The sequence below is a fragment of the Cupressus sempervirens genome, chromosome 4 (genome assembly GCF_028749045.1).
Source record: "Cupressus sempervirens isolate cs-2001-9-10 chromosome 4, ASM2874904v1, whole genome shotgun sequence".
NCBI lineage: Eukaryota > Viridiplantae > Streptophyta > Pinopsida > Cupressales > Cupressaceae > Cupressus > Cupressus sempervirens.
In genome coordinates, this window is record NC_143121.1 from 96,191,511 (window position 1) to 96,209,737 (window position 18,227).

An 18,227-nucleotide genomic window follows, 5' to 3' on the forward strand; every position below is an offset into this window, starting at 1 on the left:
AGACGGGGACAAGAAACAATTCCAAGCTAGGAAATGTGTAGCAAAATAGGTGATTGAGATTGATAGACATAGGTGCAAGGGTCTCAAGTAGCGCCTGTTTCCAGGTTTTCACCACTTTGACATTTTTTTTTTTTTCAGGACTTTTTTCAATTTTAGGATTTTTTCAAGATCATATATGGATTTTTTGGATTTTTTTAGAAGGTTTTAGATATTACTAGTTCTCAAGCAAGATCACATCATTTTCTCCCAATGTCTAGCAAGGTATAGGATATGATGGAGCAACAAGCCAGTGGATAAGCAAAGATGGATGAAAAAAAGAGTATGAAGCAAGTGAAAGTGATCCTCAGGGACTGACTCCTCAAGAGTACCCAAGCTAGGAAAAGAGGTGAAATAGTCATATGAAGCATATTTTGGATAAGCAATGGAAGTAATGAGAAAGATAGCATGTAGGATAAGCAATGAAGCCAACAAGTGAGATAGCATGAAGTGTGTAGTCCAAAAGAGTAGCCATGTCAAGAGACCTATGAGAACCATATTTCATTTATTATGATCAAGACCAAGGGGTCAACTAGATAGGCTACTAATGGGATAGAGAAATAAGAATAAAGCTCAAGATGGAGGCTATGAGTGAATGAGAAAGCACAAATAGAGAATCTCGTGGATAAGATAGCCAATATGCAAAGATAGCTCAACATTGTCAAGATCAAAGAGAGAAGAGGGGATAGATGGATGATGGAAGAATTACGCATGATGCCCGTTTGCCAAGTTTTCATCATGGTACTTATCCAAGGTGCCACAAGAAGTAGTTTTCACCATAGGATGAATTTATTTCTCTTTACTTTTGCTACCAAGGTGCCACAAGAAGTAGTTTTCACCAAGGCACATTTTTTTTTAAATTTTTTTTTTTTTTTTGAGTTTTTAGAAAGAGCTCAAGCTTTTTGAATTTAGATAGTGCTCTTATAGGAAAGATAAGCCATGATAAGCCAAGACCATAGAAAGGTATGCTCAAAGATGTTGATAGGGTAATGAAAGAGAAATGGTAGTAGGAAGAGTATATGGAGGATAAGAGTTCATGTATAGAAAGTAAGTGTAAGCGTTAAAGGATTTCATGAGGGTAGTTGAAATATTGGACAAGATCAACGTTGACACACACCTTGAAGGGTATTGGAACAATGGAGGAATCATGGATGAAGTAACTTGAGGTTTAGATGTATGAAGTGGTAAAAGAGATTTGGAAAAAAGTGGAGTGGAAGGCTTTGGAATATTTTTAGAAAGATTTTTGGAAGAAGATAGAATGGAAGCCTTTGGAAGCTTGAATGTCAACTTTGAAGTATTTTCAATAGTCAAGTCTTCTAAAAGAGACTTGGGAATCCACATAGCTTTAGATTTTCTTTGTTCTTTAGGTGCTTGAGAGTGCATTTCTTCAATGATGGATTTAGGAACCCACATTTTCTTTGATTTAGCTCTCTTAATAGTGGACCTTTGCGGTCTCTTTTGTGCATTCTCCTTCTTAGCATTCACATGTTGATTAGATGGGACATAGTGATCTTTCTTTTTCAATGGATTCTTATGTTTATTCTCACTTCCAAAGGACTTGGGATTTATGGATGAATAAAGCTGATATGACTGGTTTAGGTGGATAGATGGGTGATAATTCATCAAGGATGAGCGTCTTTGTTGATCTTGAGGTATGATGGGAGAGCTAGGACTAAAAAATGTAGGAGATGAAGGAACATAAGGTCCCAATATAGATGGAAGGTTTGAAGGCTTTAGCTTTGATGGATAAGGACCAAGGATAGACTTAGGAGATGCAAATGGATAGTGAAAAGAGATATCAACATCTTTAGAGTGAGCAACGTGGTCAAAGCCATCAATAGACTCATGAGTACCTTTGATAGGAACAAAATTTTTAATAGAAGCACTTAAAGCTTGAGCACAATTTTGAAGTGGATATGGAGAAGTAGAACATGAGGGGATGCTTTGATCTTGACAAGTAGCTTTGGATAGCATATGAAGAGAACTTTTCTCATAATTTTCAGTAAGCTCAAGGGGGATAATGGAAGTGATATCTTCATCATACTTAGGAGGTGGACAAGATATAGGATATGGAATGGAAAAATCTTGAAAGAGATGAACGGGTGCTTGATCTTGATCTTTCTTAAAATTTATAGCTTTTTCTTTTTGAGAGTCCTCTTGACATGGAGCCACTACTAAGGACAAGGGAGAATGAAGAGTGAATGGAGTAGTGTTTGGATTAGGCATAGTAGTGCATGAAGGTTGAGGTTCCTTAGGTTTAGCATTGTCAAAGGTATTTGTAGCCAAGTGAAGGTTAGCTTGAGTTTCTTTAAGAGGTAGCCCTTGAGGATAACTATAGGGAACTGCATGAAAATCATAAGGATCTTTGTTGGATGAATGATTGGTAGAAGATTTGATAGTCTTAGAATCTTTAGGGAATGTATGGATAGTGGAGGAAGTAGAAGATGGAAGGGGAGAATTAGAAGACAAAGGTTCAACATTAACATGATCCTTCTCAAGAGTGTAATCTTTATTTTCAGCATGAGGGTTCTTAGAAGAGGAACTCTTATCCCACTGATGTTGTATTTCAGCACAAAAAAATGCTTTCTCTTCATCAAAAAATGCAGATTTATCATTTAGGTATTGTTCACAAAATTTATCAATGTTGTTTTCAAGATTTGATTCATGTGGATTACCATCAATATCCATCTGTGAGTCATCCCCTTTAAGCACAAGCATAGGACTAGGAGGACTTTTAGGAACTATTGGAATGTAATAATCATCACCATCATAATCATTGTCACTAGAAGAATTATAGATAGGCATATCACAAGACTTTTCATGTTGTTCATTATCATATGTCTTAATAAGAGGAATAAGACTCTTGATAGAATTAGAAGAAGAATGATATTGTGAGGAAGAGGTAGGTGAAGACCTAGATGGATGATATCTAGAAGAGTCATGGTAAGATTTAGAATATGAAGAATGTGAATGATATTTAGAAGAATTATCGTAAGACTTAGAAGATGAAGAATATGAAGGATATTTAGAAGAATCATGATAAGACTTGGAGGATGAAGAATCTGTATGATATTTAGAAGAATCATGATAAGACTTGGAAGATGGAAAATATTTGGAAGAAGGATATTGTGATTTAATCTTGCACATGATCCTAGAAAAAGTGTCTGATTTATCCATTTTTTTGATCATTTTTGTTGCAACGTTAGCATCCATGCATCTATTGGAGTGACAACACTTTTCAAATTCAAGAAGGAGGTGGATTTCATCTGAGCTCAAATGAGGATCCCTAAAAAGATATCCAAGATCCATGGTTCTAGAAGAATAAGAATCAAGTATGGAAGAAGAGAAAGAATGAATAGAAGAAGGTAGACTATATGATAATAGGAGGAAAAGAATTAAGAAGACATGAAGAAGAGGAAGAGTGGAAATGACAGATTAGAAAGACATGGAAGATAAAGAAGAAAGAAGACCAAGAGTCATTTTGGAAAATTTGATACCATTTGAGATCATTTGAATGTTGAGCATCATGTAATAGCACTTGTAATCAACATGAAAGAAAAGGCACTAGTTGATAGGATAACCCTAAGAAACGTTGGTACCAAACTAGGATAGTAAAAGCTCTCACTTGTCCAAAAGAGATGTGATAAGATAGAATTTTGCAATAGGTGTAAACCAACACTGCCACAGAGGTGCCCACAACTTTGGGTGAATGCCCTAGCACATATGGACCAGGAGGATGATTGACCCAAATTTTAATTAATTAAAATTGAATTTTGATGAAAGTGAATGGACAAGAGATTACTAAGACTCTCCAAGTGTAATATCAAAGGATCCAAGTGTATATCTTTCTCAATAAGGACGGTTTCTAACTTACCAACTCCAAAAAAGGTCTCTTGTGAAATCAATGATTACTAATTCAAGAGGTCAAAGCACAATAACCCATGGTGCAAAAAGGCTTCTAACAATGGGTTAAGTAGCCTAATCAAAATAGGATCAACCTAGGGAGACTCAAAATAATGGGACAACAAAGTTATTCGATCGTAAAGTCTCAACTCAAGAACTCAGATTTTGTTCATTTTAAATATCCAACTAGATGTATCAATAGATTCTTTATCATAAACCAAGCACGCAAGATAGAAAATAGGGATTTCAAGCAAACAGTCTTCAAACAATGAACAAGGGGCAAAGCAACCTTGCGCATGAGCAATCAAGTGACTTAGTTTATGCTAATCCCTAGGAGAGCTAATTGTGTATGTTCTCAAAGAGTTTCACAATCATTGCATACATCTCTAGAAAATAAAAGTTGGCCTCTCTAAGGTTTTTAGTAATGGTTTGACTCTGCAACTTTTATGATTCACAGGGGTGACCTCCAATCCCGGCGCACTGAGGTTTTGACACAGTCTGAGAACTTAATCTTCAAGAGCTACTAGGGAGATCTGACAACCCACAATGAACCATACCCCATGGAGATTTCTTCCACGAGGACATTTATATAGCGATTGTTGCAACCACGGCAAAAGTGGCTATTACCGCTTGAGGTTCCGTCTGCAGTTTGCCCTGTATAGGGATTGTCTGCTATGGTTAACCCTCTTTTAAGGTGACCGACTCACAATAGTGGACCACAAGGGGACTTAGCTTTTAGATCCAAGGTTTTGACACCTTTTCACTTTTAGCCCAATCAAAGCAACCAGATTAATCCGACACGCTAACTAAGATTATCTCAAGATCTATGAAATCAACCCCTAGTGATCTATCAACCTCTCCGGAGAAAGGATGCCTCAATCACCAAGTTGAAGATCCATCTATCTAAGAGGTTCTCAAAGTATCCTCCCCACCTACAAGGAATCCGTCTTTGAGTGGAGTTTCACTAGGAACTCACTCCCTCAAGATCCACGAATAGTATTCATGGGGCCTAATTACTATGTGTGTACAGATGTTAATTCCCCAAAAGAAAATCTATCCAAGAATAATCAAAAAGCACAAGGTGGTACACTTAACGCTTTAACTAATGTAAGGTGAGTCCAAATATGTGGAACACTTAACCCCTCACACAAGCCAAAACGAGTCCACAACTCAAAGATTAGTGAGTTCTAGAAAGCACAAGAGGATTGCCAAGTGGAGCACTTAACGCTTCTATCCTGTAGACCCATCCCCTTTAATGTGGCGCTGATCTTGCAACCACGGGGTGGAATGAGGGGCCGACAGATTCAGCGAGTCCAATAACCCAATATAGCTATCTAAATATATCACTAATAATCAAGCTTGCTAAATAAAAATCAATGGAGATTACAACCTAGTATCAATTATGCATGTGTTTGCAAAAATAAAAGCATAAGCAAAACACACAAGCTAGACACATGAGAGGTTCATTTTAAAGTTCCAAATCAAAGTGTTATCAGCCAAAGAAGAATACCTGAAGTCCTCGCAACGCGCTTAGTAGATCTTACCTATTTTTAACAAATTTAGCAATTTTTTCCAATAAAATCATAACTTGCTGCTATGCTATTCCAAAAAAATTAGAAAACATAGAAAAACCCAAAACAGTGAGCAGTTAGCAGAAAAAAACCAGAAAAACACGAAAATCCCTACAAAAAAAATATGAATAACCTAGTCAACATGATTAGACCTTTTTTTTGCTATGATTTCGAATCCAAAAATAGAAATGAAAAGAAGAGACCCCTGCTAAAAACTAAAGAGCTTTCCAAAAATGTAAGAAATTCAGAAAAATCTCTTTATTTGTGCCCTAGGGACCCAATTTTTCAAAATAGGCCAGATTCATCAAATCGAGTTTTTGATCCTTAATAAAGCCTCAAAATTCAAAACACAAAGAAAGAACCCCCCTTAGAATTCAAAACGCTTTCTGAAAATATAAATTTTTCCAAAAAATACGCTGATTTGCGATCAAAAACGACTTTTTATGAAAAATAAAGAGAAATTCATAACTCGCGCAAATCATGTCAAAATTATCTGAAAATTGAACTAGGACATTTTGGGAACATAACCAACCCACAAAAAAAAATTCAGAACCAAACTCTAAGTGGTTTAAAAGATATGATTGAATCTTTAAACCAACTAGATTTTTTGCCTGCAAACCAATCTATATATGGGTTGGCCTTAAAACCAAAGTAAAAAATTTACAAGAGCACTTGATTAGATCCAATATGCTGCTGTAAAAAATTAGAGATGAAAAATAAAAGTAAATGGAGCTAGAAACTTGATTCAGGCCCCACGGTGGGCGCCAAAAATGTACACTTGATTTGTGTCACACTCTAAACCCTTCTATCCAAACGATTCCATGAGTTCGGAATGCTTGGATGCCGGCTTAGAGCTCCCTATCCATGGAGTACAAGAGAGTATATTTCAAGAATAAGAAGGCTCTTAGATGAGCCTTAGAGATACTCTTCTTGCTAGTAAACCATGCAATGGGAGGTTTCAAAGACAAGATGCAAGAATGCAAATGTCCCAAGGAGTTCCTCAAGGATGCAATGCAAATAAAGATTAAACTAGAATGAATATGAAAAGTGCAGCTATTCTAAGCATGGATGAGAGTGTTGCAATCCAAATATTAAGCTATGTGAGATTAAGCTACATGTAAAAATGAAAGCTAAGCTAAGATGCTATGGTATGAGAGAATGTAGACAAGAAATAGAAGTTCTCCACAAAGCTCCAAAGAAACCTGTTAGAAAATCTGCAGCATAACAATATTCAAAATGAGGATGGATTGAGGGGGAAAGCTCTCTCCCTTTTAAAGATGTATGGATGGTAGAGATCAAGATGAAGATGGTGGATGATCAACGGTGGAATTTGAAAAGAGGAGTGATCCATGTGCATACACAAATCAACCAATAGAATATAAGTTGACTTGTCATATAAGACAAACGTCACAAAGCCTTTTCTTTTAATTGCAAAATAGAAAAAGGACTTTATGTGTGCACTTTAAGTGGGTTAGAAGAATGGGGTCTTTTATTTAATTAAAAGGGGACATGTTCTTTTAATCAAATAATGAACTTAGGATAGCATAGTCAAACTATAGGTTATAATCAAATAAATTGATTATTAGCAATTTGGTCTAGGTAAATGATTAAATTAATTTAGCCAAAATGCTGAGAAGGGGGCTAATAGTCTAGATGACCATTTTTAGATGATTACAAAACCCTATCCTCAACCTCATCCTATCCACTTTAGCACTCAAATGTTCTCAGGCATGCCGAACCAGAATGTCCCCAAAGGTCACTAAATGCGAGAGGGTAGTGATCTTTGACAGGGTATATATCGAAGCTCGTATTAGGTATGGATATGATTCTAGTTCCTACAAGACCATGTTGTAGAGACCTACAGTAATCCCTCTCACTTTTTGGGTATCACATTTTTTTTCATTTTACAACGCCATCTCGGGTGATGTTGAAACTTGCAGTGTTGGCTAGTACAAAGTTGCCAACTGCCAAATCTCTCTCACCTTTCATCGTGGGATTGAATTTCCTACTCTATTAGCTCTTGGTGGCTAGGTAAACCTTATCCTCAACCTCATCATTTCCCCTTTAGTGCTTGAACATTCTCAGGCATGCCGAACTTGCATGTCCCCAAGGGTCACTAAATCCCACAGGGCTATGATCTTTGATGGGGAATATCTTAGAGCTTGTGTGAGGTATGGATATGATTCTAGTTCCTACAAGACCATGTTGTAGAGACCTATAATAACCTCTCTCACTTTTTGGAGATCACATTCCATTTTTATTTTACAATGCCATCTTGGGTGATGCTGAAACTTGCAGTGTTGGTTAGTATAAAGTTGCCAACTGCCAAATCTCTCTCACCTTTTGCCATGGGATCGAATTGTCTACTTTGTTAGCTCTGGGTGGCCAGGTAAACCTTTTCCTCAACCTCATCCTATCCCCTTCAGTGTTCAAACATTCTTGGGCATACCGAATCAGAATGTCCCCAAGGGTCTCTAAATCCCACAGGGCTGCGATCTTTGATGGGGCATATCTTAGAGCTCGTGTGAGGTATGAATATGATTCTAGTTCCTACAAGATCATGTTGTATAGATTTACAATAACCTCTCTCACTTTTTGGTGATCACATTCCATTTTCATTTTACAATGCCATCTCGGGTGATGCTGAAACTTGCAGTGTTGGCTAGTAAAAAGTTTCCAACTGCAAAATCTCTCTCACCTTTCTTCATGGGATCAAACTATCTACTCCGTTAGCTCTAGGTGGTTGGGTAAACCCTATCCTCAACCTCGTCCTATCTTATTTAGCACTCGAATGTTCTTAGGCATGCCGAATTGGAATGTCCCCAAGGGTCACTAAATGCCAGAGGGCTACGATCTTTGACGGGGCATATCTCGAACCTTGTGCGAGGTATGGATGTGATTCTAGTTCCTACAGGATCATGTTGTAGAGACCTACAATAAAATCTCTCACTTTTTGGATATCACATTCGATTTTCATTTTACAACACCATCTCCGGTGATGCTGAAACTTACAGTGTTAGCTAGTACAAAGTTGCCAACTGCCAAATCTCTCTCACCTTTTGTCGTGGGATCGAACTGTCTACTCTGTTAGCTTCAAGTGGCTGGGTAAACCCTATCCTCAACCTTTTCATGTCCCTTTCAGCCCTTGAACATTCTCAGGCACACCGAACTAGAATGTCCCCAAGGGTCACTAAATCCCACAGTGTTATGATCTTTGATGGGGCATATCTCAGAGCTCATTTAGTTATGGATGTAATTCCAATTCCTATAGGACTATGTTGTAGAGACATACAATAACCTCTCTCACTTTTTGAAGATCACATTTCATTTTCATTTTACAATGCCATCTCAGGTGATGTTGAAACTTATAGTGTTGGCTAGTATAAAGTTGCCAATTGCCAAATCTCTCTCACCTTTCGTCGTGGGATTGAACTGTTTGCTCTGTTAGCTCTGGGTGGCTGAGTAAACCCTATCCTCAACATATTAAACAAATATTTTTAGACCACTATTAAGTCTATCTCTCTAATGGCTTGTCGAATGTCTTTTGTTGCATGAAAATGATCACCAATTGAACCATTGATAATTACAAAAAATCTTGCACCCTCTAAAAAAAGACATATTCCATTTACATCATTTCTTAATGAAACCAAATTTTATCATAACTTTGTGCAAGAAATTCCTTTGAAGCCTATCATAAGCTTTCATCGTAGTCAGGTTAATGACACATGAGAGAAGGGAGTTTTTTTTTATGTAATGCAATACTTCATGAAAAACTAATGCACCATTTGTAGTTTCTCTTCCAAAAATAAACCCCCTTCTATTTAGAAACAATCAAAGGGGAATATACCTTCAATTTTCTCATCCTAAGATAGAATACCATTGAAATCCTCAAGCATAATAAATTTATCATCTTCAATGCTGGAAATAGCCTAAGAATAGGAATCCAAAAGTTTTGTTTTATCATCACATGTAGAAGTAGGGCCATATATATTGAGCACTGTGAATGCCATACCAAAATTAGTAACAACTACTTGCCACTAGTTAGGAAAAGACTAAATATATAGCAGTGCAAGATTTATGGTTCCAAAGAATACATGAACCACCTGAAGCACCTGCAACATGAACATGAAATGAGTTCCACTTAGTCAACTTTGCAATTATAGAAGAATATGACTATTGAGACAATTTGGTTTTTTGAAGAAAAATTACATCAGCACCACCTGCATCAAGTTAGATTAGAGAGCATATATTTTGTCTGACATTTCATGAAAGGTCCCTCATTCTTCTAAGGAGTGTACTCCTTTTCCTTTTGCTATCTATCAAATTTTTATTCAGAGTAGCTTGAATACCAAGGTCAATTTTCTCCTTAATCTTTTAAGCATTAGGTTTGCTTTGTTTTCTCTTACAAGTAGACACTTGAACTGAATCAGGCATGGGAGTTTGATGTGGAGAATAGCTTTGCAAAGGATCAAAATTCTTCTTAGAATCCTTATTCACAAAATATGACTTACTAATAGGAACCTTATGCACAACCAAGTTAGAATTAGTTAAATCCTTATAGAAATTATCAACTATTATAGGACTGTAATGAATAAAAGGAAACATTATTGGGGTTACATGGATTAGTAACTATCACTATTCCCTTAAATAATATTGAACACTATTGTATACGCATAGCCAAAACTAAACAAAATTGTTGTTTCAAATGTTGTTATAGGGACACTAGCTAAATAGCCTAATATTTGCACAACAAAAATTGGGTAAAGTAAGACAAACCTTTAATTGATGAGAAAAATAAGAAATCTAAGGAGGAGATGGCTTTAGTGCAACCAATTATATCACCAAGTACAAGATCAATCACATTACAAGACAAGAAAAGGATGAAAAAGAGTAGAAGAGATCAGGTAATATTAGATGAAGCTATCATACTTTCAATCTATGATCATGCAAAATTGGATTCTGATGCTATGATAAATTATGGAGAATTATGAAGGGGAAAGATGCAAAAGAGAAAGATAGGAAGTGAAGTACAAACAAGTATTATAAGATGTAAAGGACATCTTATTACAAATTGTTCTAGATGCACCAGCCAATGACAAACCTCCAATGATTGGTCAATTAAGTTTACTTTTAAAATAGGTAAATGCACCTAATTTTGATGTTAATGAAAATTTGATACAATTAGAAGAGAAAAGAATAGAGAAGAAGATTATGGAGAAACTAAATGAGTCCATTACTGCTCAACAAGTTGAACTTGGTGGTATTACAACCAAGCTAGAAAATATTCTTAACGAGATAATCCACCTACTCCAATAGTTATGTGATGTACTACATTTGACACAATATATTTTAAAGAAGAAAAATATTTATGAGGATTTAAAGAATAGTGTTTCTAAGTTAATTGAGGTACCTTAGTTAATCTAGGTTGATTTAAGTAAAGACATGGACAAGATGAGAAGACAAAGTCTTGAATTTCAAGCACTCTTGATACCTTACTTGGAACTCATACAAAAGAATGTTAATAAGGTTAGATAACTTATTGTTACTCCTAAAATTTCTATTATTTAACATGTGATTGAACTTTGAATGGAGATACATCCACAACACTTGGCATTGGATGGCCACTTGGTAAATATTAAGTCTATCTCTCTAATATTTGTAGATCACTATTTTGTTGGATAGAGTAATTTCAAACTACTGTTTTCTTTAATGGAGTTCCTAATAAATCTCAAGGTTCTCATTTAGGTGACCAATTGCCAGGAGGTCCACAAATATTGCCTAATAAATTCTATTGCCAATCAATATTGTATCAAAAATTCAAACTAATTAGGTATTGAATTAAACTTGATAAAAAAATGATAGAGAAGGAAAACTTTAAACATGAACAAGATCATAAATCATATGTTGATGACATATTGGAAATGATTAGCTTATGCTTAAACAATGATAAAGTTTATTGTTAATCAATATTCTGTCAAAGTTTTGAATAGATTAGGTATTGAATTTAATTTCATACATGCACATATCTAATTTAATGTCATACATGAACATATCTAATTTAATGTCATACATGAACAAACATGTATCATATCATATGTCGTATATGAACAAACATATCATATATTAACCAATAATGTCATAAGTCGAATAATGTCATACATCAAATAAATTTCATACATCAAATACAGAATGTCATATACATCAAATGTGTATCGAATATGTCCACTGATGCCTATATGTATACATGTCTAGATCAACTACATCTTTTCCTTCCCACAAGGGGAAGGAAACAAGTCTCTCGACATCCTTTGCCTTCATGTGGAGGGAGACAGTGGAGATGACAGGGCCCTCCTGACATGCTCACTCAACCTCTTGTTGAGGCTCTTCTCCAACTCCAACTAATACAAAGAAAGTAAATATGAATCAATATTTATTATACATTGAAATCAAATATATGTACACACAAAATCAATTTTTTTTTACTGCCAACAAATAGTCACTATGTAAGTTCACCTCAAATGCTCGTGGATGATCAAGTGTGATGAGACCCTACAACAATTCAATAAATATAATCACTCATAAATACACATATCACCAACAAAAATATTGTACCCAAGTAAATATCACCAAAGTCATCTTATACCCACCAATTCCAACCCATGTTTTGATTGTGGGTCCAAGATATTTAGAGCATGTGAAATTTGATCTAACAAATTATTTTTGGGTTTAGAGAGAAAATACATGTCATAAATGGTAAGATAAGGTCCAATAAATGAAAGGAATTATTTGGTTGAAGTTGAAATAGAGAAGAACACTTATAGATAAGGGTAACCTTGAGTTTTTAAAGAAAATGAATCAATATAGGATTTAAATAATAATTTGAAGGTCCAATGAGTGTTAGGAGAGTGTGAAATCAATGTAGGAACCCATAATGTATATTAAAATGGGGCTAAAATTAATACCAAATAAGTGTTCTTACTTTTTCAAATGATACATGTAGTCCACACTTTATTGGAAGCATGTGTCCACCTCATGCACATAATAAAGTAGAAGAAAAAAAGAGAAAGAGGCAAAGATTTTGGGAAAACTACAAGGAGATTAAATATCACCAAGCTAAAGGACAAAAGCTCCCAAACCAAGAATATTAACTATTACATTCATTTGCAAGGATACATAAAAGAACAACAAAGTCCTAAAGCTTACTAAGATTCCAAGTCAACTAGTTGAAGAGACTTCACTCAAGAAAATGTCTCAATCTCAAGCATCGTGTTGAAAAATCTATAGCAAAAGCTCAAGTGGTCACTTGAGAAAAGAAAGAGCAAAAATAAAAGATAGGAAAATACTCAATCATTTATCCCACTAGCATAGCTATAAGAGTATGAAAAGAAGATAGAAGGGCCATGAATCCAAAAGTCTAGTAAGTTATCTTATCCAAGTTTATTTTATATGAGAGGAGGAGGAGGACGAGAATGAAAGAATGTAGAATTTTGTTATGCTAGTTCCATTCAGCCTAGTTCTATTATCAAGTTCAACATTTGACTTTGGCCTATGAATAATATTAATTTAAAACACAAATTCTCCTACACTTATGACTCTACTAGACCAAGGTGAGTATATCTAATCACCAATTATATCCTTAAATTTGACTATTATTTATAGAAAACATATAACTTCCATCTTGTAGGTCCTACTCCTAGTTGCAATCAACTTGGAATACAACTAATCTTCTATTCCTATCTTTAATTTTAATTTCATTATCTCCTACTCTTAGTCCCCATACCTTTATTTGATTTTCCTACTTCTTCTCTACTTCTAACTTCAATATGTGCTCCTAGTTCTTCTTTATCTAATTCTTTCACTACCACTTCCACCTTCACTCCTAGTTTTTGAATTAAAAGTAGCCAAAACTAGGGGGCTGACCCTTTAACAACAAACTGACCTACTATCAGTAGATAACCATTAAACAAAACTACCCTTACCACTTAGTAAAACAAAAACAAGATTTCGATCCATAATTAAATGAGTATCAGTAGGCCTAACATACATATTGATTGTGTAAAAACCATAAAAGCTATAGTAATATATAAAAAATGTTAACATTAGAAATTTTGAGATTAACTATTATAAACAACAACTAAAATGAAGAAAATTCTTTCATACCTCCGTTAGTGGCTGTGAGCTAGCCACAGCTGCATCCACTCCACTATCAACAGACTATCGCAGATGAGGAGGTTTTTTTGACATCATGAGTTGCATGTCATACAATAAACATTACATCTAACATGAAACAACTATACCTGTGTGAAGCTCGTATGATGTCTATGCTCTAAGTCTATGGTAAAGGTTGAGGGTCCTGTGGAGAACTAATGCACATGCATAATTTTTTTTGTCAATCCTTAATATGATTACGTAATAAATATATGTATTAATTAAAATGATTAAATCGATACATACCTCAAGACTCATGGAATGGACAAAAAATGGACCTGGAGGATCACCGCTAGGCCCAGCAACACTTTGACCCTAAATTTTGAACAATGTCAATAGATGCTAATTAATTAATCATTCACTATACATATGAAATGTGATCAAATTAGTAAATTATAATTGTAATTTACTTGTGTGTCAGTGCCAAATGTGTCATTCAGGAACTGATTAGTGACAAGTCCATCATTTGCACCATCTTCGACATGAGTGCCAAATGTGCATAAGGATCCACATGAAGTGCACATGTGACCATGACACACAGAAGGCTCCCCCTCAACTAATGGGCTCGTAGAATGGATGAGGGTCTGTGTCAAAGCATTAATGGTCCCTAGAGTGCTAGCCTCTACATTTTCCTTCACAACTGAAGGAATAGTCACATGCTCGCATTGTGGCTTGACCACAGGTGCCCTAACTACATTAGGGTCATGACATGCTCCTAGCCTCTCAAATGATGACCACACACCTCTACCCTGGGAGTCTAATATATCAAAATAATTGGGGATCTCCCCAAGGACAAACTCACAATATAATTTCTTCAAAAAATACATGGGGACCTCGTGATTGTTGCAAGGACGGGTATCAAAAACCATCCACCATCTATCCCAAAAATTATTTCTAATAGCATCGTGTATGCACCAATGGATGGGGAATCATTTAGTACCCTCTCTAACAGTATTTTGCTCACCAGGCTTTCTAAATAATGCACATATTCTACCTTTTGGTATTTCTTTTTTTTTTAATATCTTCATATGACAATTTATTTGCATAAAATCTTTTGTGTTCATCCCTCTTAAACCACCAAATATCTAACTGACCACTAACTGAGGCTATTTGGGTGTTAATAGATTTGAGGGATGATGCCAATTGAGCCCTCATTGGATTGGTTTGTTTGGATTCTTTCAACTAAGCAATGAGTCTTTCTATTTCAATTTTATCTCTCACTATTTCATTTATTATATTTTCTTGTGTGCCTGGCAGAGGTCTTGCAATTGGTTTGGGTTGTGGAATTTGTTGTTCTTCTTGAGGAGGGTTTTGGTTTTGAGGTTCTTGTGGATTTTCTGGTTGATTATGGACATTTCGCGATAAAAAATAAATTAAAATCCAAATAAATAAACAAATATAAATGAAATTTGTAAAAACCCTACAAAACAATATAAAAAACCTACAAAACAATATGAAAAACATATCAAACAATGCAAAGTTAGGTTTATATCACTTAAAGACATCATCGTGGGTGTGCTTGTAGTCATAGATTTCATCGACAAGGAGGCATTTTGGAAAATGGTGGTGAAATGTTAAGTTTTCAACTTGCATACATGCTACTCACTATAGGAATAGAAGTAATTATTGATGAAAATGATGGGCTGCGGATCTGCAGCCCATCATATATACTTTTTATGTTTTGCTAATAGCGCGTGTGTACTATAGTGCCACACACTATTTAAAATAGGAAGAAGAAGACTACTTGTCACCTTTTTGGCACCACAACTCGGTGTATATGCCCCTATTAGTATTCTTGAGAAACCTTAGAGTGACATCAATATAGATTTTGTTCTTGGATTGCCTAAAAAAGTGAAGACATGTGACTCTATATTTGTTGTTGTGGATAGATTTTCAAAAATGGATCATTTTATACCTTATAAGAAGACATCAGAGTCCGAGCATGTTGCTTATATTTTCTTTAAGGAGATTGTTAGATTGCATGGATTACCAAAAAGTATTATTTCTAATAGAGATAGTAAGTTTGTTCATTATTTTTGGAGGAATTTGTGGAAGATGATGGGTAGTGAGTTGAAGTTTAGTTCTAATTTCCATCCACAAAAAAATGGAAAAATAGAGGTTGTGAATAGAAGGTTGGTTAATTTTTTGAGATGCTTAATTGGGAATGAATCACATAATTGGGATACGATATTAGCACAAGTTGAGTTTTCATATAATAATGCTATGAATAGAAGTACATGGAAGACACCATTCAAGATTGTTACTAGAATGCAGCTTAGAGGAGTATTAGATTTAAGGGATATTTCTAGTGAAGAGAAGATGAGTGATGCAGGAGAAGAGTTTTCTAATTTTATGGAGTCTTTGCATAAGGAGGTGAATCAAAAGTTGGAACAAAGTAATTAGAAATACAAGGAAAGTTTATAAGTCTAGAAGACATCATGTTTTTGAAGTTGGCAATGAGGTGATGGTTTATTTCAAGAAAGGAAGATTTTCTATTGGAACATATAGTAAGTTTAAGATGAAGAATTTTGGATCTTGTAAGATCTTGAAGAAGTTTGACAGTGGTAATGTTTATGAAGTTGAGTTACTTGATGACATGGATATATCTCCTATATTCAATGTTGCTTATTTGTATACATATCATGAGTCAGATGATGAAGTTTTTATATTATATTATCATCCTAAGAAATAGATTGAGGAGATTGAATAGATCTCACATTATCCATAGTTGGAAATAACATAAGGTGGTAGAATCAATGATTTGAAACTGATATGCTCAAAGGGAGAATATTATGGGTTCTTAAAGGTGGTGATATATATATATATATATATATATTCATTCTCATATGTATGTTTGAGTTTTGTACACACAATGATAAGGAAAGTGGCAACATCCTTTCTATAGCAATGAGTATGACCCGATTTCACAATATAGGCCAAGATTAGGAAGGACATTTGATGAAAGAGAAGGCTCGAGTTGCATGAAGAACCTAATTTCCTTTAAGAAAAATGGTGATGGCATTTTTTATATTAAAATGCCAACCATTTGCTAATACTATAAAGGTGGCAGTGTCCTTTGTTTCCTCTCAAGCATAGTTTGATGTAATGAAGAAAAGCCTCAATACTAGCCAAGGAAGATTGTTATATGGGGGTGGGATTATTTTGAAGGAGGTAAATATAACAAACATGTATCATGAGAAGTTCTTAGGAAGAGATCATGATACTTTGATACTCATTCTTGAACATGGGAAAATGTGGTGGTAAGTTGGTGAGTCTGATATTGAGAACATATTATGTTAAGTAACTTAACATTATTGTTACTATTAATGGTAGTGAGCCCTAAATTCGATATCTATTAAAAAAATATCAAGAAAATATGTAGAACTGATGGATAGAGATAGGATATCAACACCAATAATGATAGGAATTAAAATTGAAATACCAAATACTATAATCATATACTTACATTCATTTAATCATCTATAGATTACAAGAGTGTGTGGCTCTCTAGCTACTACTAGAGAGCCATTTGGAGTATTTCTTACTCACTCTAAATAATCTTCTTCAAAACTTCCTATCAATCTGTTTCTCTCTCTCCATTGATTATAATGGTGTCTCTTTTTAAAACAAGAGTTTCTTGCGTAGTTATAAAATTGCACATCTACCAAATTATGTAATGCAATGTTTAAGATATTTGACATCTACCCAATTATATTTAGGGTATTTCAAAGAACATATGAATAATAAACCATTACAATTTAACTAGATAATGATTTGAAATGAGTTTCTCAAATGATTTAAATTCAAAGGTGGAGGTGGTGCTCCTGCACTAGCCTAGTTAAAGGAGTAAGAATTTGGCTTAGGCTAGAATTCACCCAAGAACTAAAGAACTCAACACAAGCACATAGTAGACCAAAATAGAGAGAGTATGATTAGAAAGACAATATTCATTCAATATGCTAGCTTAGCCAACTTGAGAGTACACTAGGAGTGCCTATATATAAAAGCCTCTCAGGAAGCACCTAGAATGTCTCTAGAAACAACCAGGAGATAAGACAACTAAACACCTTATCTAACATTCTAGATGAATGGATAAGAATGGAAAAGTGTCATATGTGTGTAGAAGATTCTTGTGTTGTAGATAACATGTGCTTAAAAAAGGTGCAGACCCCTGTGATGTCATCATGACAACTCACAAGAGTGCACATACTCCTAGGTCACTAATAAATAAATATTAATATAATGCATTAACCTAAGTAAACTTAAGTAAGTGTAATAATTAGATACTTATTTACACCAACACCCCCCCTTAAGTGAAACTTAGGGGAATGCCCTTAAGCTTATGAATCTAGGATGCAATGCAGAATGGGTCCAACTACTAGGCCATGTTAGGTACCCATGTACATAATGAAGATGTAAATCTCTCATAAAGTAGAGAAATAGGTAACACCTCATGGGAAAAACCCTCCCCCAAAAAGAGAGATAAATAGGGATGCATGGATGGATGGA